Source organism: Empidonax traillii, unplaced genomic scaffold (genome assembly GCF_003031625.1).
Source record: "Empidonax traillii isolate 1590-97213 ecotype Southwest subspecies unplaced genomic scaffold, ASM303162v1 scaffold2140:size64023, whole genome shotgun sequence".
NCBI lineage: Eukaryota > Metazoa > Chordata > Aves > Passeriformes > Tyrannidae > Empidonax > Empidonax traillii.
The window spans coordinates 32,089-36,030 of record NW_020957333.1 but is presented as its reverse complement, the minus strand read 5'-3'; the positions used below and the strand labels follow the sequence as shown (position 1 = coordinate 36,030).

At 54.7% G+C, this 3,942-nt stretch overlaps 1 protein-coding gene across 1 annotated transcript in view; it reads left to right on the top strand.

The window, feature by feature from the left end:
* MARCH2 (membrane associated ring-CH-type finger 2) overlaps positions 1-3,942 on the top strand; it is a 34,038-nt gene that overhangs the window by 5,333 nt on the left and 24,763 nt on the right. The window lies entirely within an intron of this gene.

Sequence of the window (3,942 nt, the reverse complement as noted above, 5' to 3'; positions counted from 1 at the left end):
GGGGGAGAGCGCAGGTACCGGGCGGGGGGCTCGGAGGGCCGGGGAGCGCAGGTACCGGGCGGGGAGCGCAGGTATCGGGCCGGGGGGCTCGAGGGGCCGGTCGGCACCGCGGTCCTGCCTGCTTCACGCCCGGCGGCGGCCGCGTCCCGAGCCCGAGTCGAGGCGGGCGGGCCGCTGTTCCGGGGGCCCGGGAGCCGTGACAGCCCGCCCGGTGTGCCCGGCGTGTGACGCCGCCCGTGCTCGGGAGCCGGAGCCGCAGCGCGGGGCTCGGGGCCTGTCCCGCGGAGTCGCTGCCGCCGGTCCGGGCTGCGCCGGGTCCGCCGAGCGCCTGAGCCGCGGCCCTTCCCCTCGGGCGGGGCCGGGCTGGCACCGTCCCCCCGGGAGTGTCGCGCACGGACATCGCCGGAGGGCTGGGGAAGGTTCGTTCCTCAGGCTCCTTTGGCCCGGGTTGAAGCCGTTACCGGGAGCAGACTCCGCTGCCGGCGGGCTGACGTGCTTTTCTCTGCTCTCGGAGCGCTCTGGTGCCCGTTCGTGCCCCCCGGGCTCTGTGCACGGGCACGCTGCCCTGTGGAGCTGGTACGGAGCTCTCCGGGAGAACGGGCTCAGTGTCACAGCTCAGCTGCGCTTGTGTGTTGGAGCACCAGCTGCCTTCTTCCTGACGTGAGCTTGGAGTTTGTGTCAGACTTCCCATAAACTGGTGCCCTGTAAGGCTCTCTGTCTCATTTAGGACAGTTTTGGTGAGCCAGCTCTCTGTGACAGAGGCCAGAACTGCTGTTTTGTCGGATTTGTCCGAGGGACGAGCGTGTGACTCGTGTACAGGAAGATGAGCGTGACATGGGAGATGTTTTTGTCATGATCTCAAACACGGTCTCTTGTTGTCTGAACGTGTCCTCAGTCTGGTGGGGAGACCAAGATTAAAAACTGAAAAGCTGTGCGACGGCCTTGGAGGCTCCTGTGTGCACTTAGTACCCACAGAAATAGTGCCACCAAGGTGTGGGGCGGCACGTGGGGTGACACGTCTGTGCTGTGTTCTCTGCTGCCCTGAGCAGAGTTCAGGCTGCTCTGTGTGACTCATGCTCCAGGAGGGAGCTGTGCAGAGCTGGGATTTTACAGGCAGGCAGGTAGGGTGTCACTCAATTCAGGGGTGATGGTGGCGAACTGGAAGTGTCAGGGTTATCCAGTGTTCTGCTTGTTTGTCTTCAGTGCAGTGTGCAGGGATGGGACTGTCCTGCCCTGGTGTGTGTGATGATCTGTCAGTGAGGATGTGTTTCTCATCCTACCCCGTGCCCTTTATTTGCTTATCCCCAAGGGACTGTTTCTGTCCCTCTCTCAAGCCTTCCTGTCACCAGCCTTCCTTTCCCCTGGGACTCTCATTCTCTTGCTCCAGTCTCCTTCCAGCAAGCGTTTATCTCTGTGTTTCTCCCTTCTGACACAGTTTCTAGCACTTTCCTGACCTTTCTCCCGGCCCTTGTTGAGAATGCCTGTGGTGCTGCTGTGGTTGTCCAGCTGCATGGCTGTGGCTCGTCCCCTTTGTCCCCCTGCTCGTGGAGACATCCAGCCCCTCTTGGCTGCCGCTCACACGTGCGCAGAGTGATCCTCTGAACAGCTGGACCTGAGTCTTGGCTTTCCCAGTGTTTGAGTGCTTTTCTGCATCTCCACAGGATTATCCAGGGACTGTCTGAAAGGCTGGAAGGACCCTGTTTTCCAGGTGCATTTGAGGCTGTGACGGAAACAAGCTTGAAGGGAAAGGAGCTGGGACTCTAAAACCGCTTTGTCACACGCACTGTGGCAGCGAATTTAATAACTCCAGTTGAGGACACAAGGTCTAACTACCCCCAGGCACGAGCTGGGGACTGTTGTGGGCAGCCTGCATCAGTAAGGAGGTCTTAACTTTGCCAGGAGCAGACCAGGTGGCACAGGAAGGAGCCAAGTGTGAGCCTAATGTGTGTTCATGGACACTGAATGCCAGCTGTGGATCTGGGGCTGCCTGTGCAGGGTTAGCTAATTAGCACCACTGGCAGTCTTTTAAGTGAAAACAGAAAGAAGACATTGGAACTAATGTTCCTTGTTTTGGATGTGTTTGACTGCTCTTTTTTTTTTGGCTGTGGATTGCAGGAGGCTGCAGGGTGAGGTCACCCCGCGCCGGACGCCAAGGGGGCCGTGCAGATGAGCAGGACTACAATGTACTGACTGTGAGCAGCTTCCGACAGAGCTCTTGCCTTCATGGATGCTGGGAGAGGGCCTTTCCCCTTCTGGGTGATTGATGCTGGCCTGCATCAAGCAAGTGTCGGACATCATCTTTCCCTGGGAGGAAGTTAGTAGCTTTTTGGAACAGCATGACCAGAATCAAGATAAAATGCATCCAGCACAAGCTGGGCAAGCTGAGGCTGGGTATGTGCTCTGAGACTCTGTTAGTCCCGAGGTCCTCAGGAAGTGACTTTGTAGTAGTTCTGCAGGCACAAAGCAAAATGTGCATTTTGCAGCTTTTTTAATTATTGTTTAAGATATCCTGGCTTTTCACACTAAAAAACACAGGAACTTTTCTTAGAAGATGAAGGGAAGAATCAGGCATCCTCAACTGTAAACTACAGAATGAGTTTATTTTTTCCTTGCTTGACTTTGACTCAGCTTTGGATATTTGGAGATTTCAGAGTTTCCGTTTCTGAACTGTTTTTCTCCCTGCAGATTAAAGTTTGAACTGGTGTGTCTCTGGTTAACTTGTGCTTCTGCCTGCTCTGAGCTCACACCCTTCCCACTAGAGGGAAACAGTCTGGGTTGCTGGCACTTGTCCCCATGAAGCACAGTGAGCACATCTCAGTGAGTGATGCCTGAGCACGCAGTGTCTGTGGGGTCCAGGACAGGCCATGGGATGGAAATGAGCACAGCCCCAAACCAGCCTGAAGGGTAGGCAAGTGTCTCCGGGGAGTTCGTGTACAGTAGGTTTCTCCGGTGGTAAACCAGCAGATTAATCTGTGCTGAGGCACATTTGTGGCTTATCAAGACAGTTCATGCCATGCAGGTGAGTAGCACCTCCCTAGGCCTGGTCTGGGTGTCTGCCCAGCTCCCACTGCAGCTCCGCCGTGTTTGCTGGGATTGCACCAGCTCAGCTCTAACTCAGCAGCAGCACAGCCCTGCTGGGAGAGGTGCTTTGGGAGGGCACTCAGGTGCTTGTCCCGCCTGGTGAAAGTGGGGAAGTCTCTGCTGGGCTTCTTACGGGTTTGTGCACCTTTCCTGGTGTGGAATGTGCCTCTCCCGCTGTGCAGGTACAGCCTGGGACAGCCCCAAGCACTGGTGGTAAAGTCCTGAAGGCAGGGACTGATCCCTGTGTGTCCCCCAGTGAAGGGAGCAGCCTGACAGCAGCTGTCCTGACCTGCAGCTCTTCCTGCCCGTCAGCTTTGCAAATGCCTTCCTTGACCCCCTTGCAAATGCCTTCCTCTCTCGGACGAACAGTGTTACAGTTTGGAATCTCATTTGTCCCCATTTTTAATTCAAATAGGCATTTGTAAGTTTTCTTCCAAATTTTATGTAGCAATTATGACTAAACTTTTCAATTCCTGATAGAACTCGAGATGATTATGTGTGGTTAACCTCAAGGACAGACGTGCTGTAGCTGCTCTTGCAGTTTTAATCAGTTGTCATGAAATCAGTGATAGACTGAAGGAAACGTTCCCCTCCTGTTCCCAAAAAGAGGGAACAAGGGGCAAGGAGCAGCCCTGGCTTGGCAAATATAAGTACAAACAAATCAAACCTACTATCTAAAGCACTTCTCTGCAAAAAGGGGAATGCACCAAGCTCGTGGCTTTAACACCAATTTCTTTTAAGCTTTGAGAGCCTTAGTCCTGTTTCAGCTGAAAGCTGCTTGGGGTTAGATTTGAAAATGGTGGGAGGGAAAACTACAGTTCTGGACTGTTCTTGATTTATTTCCTCCCAGTTTTTCTTGTA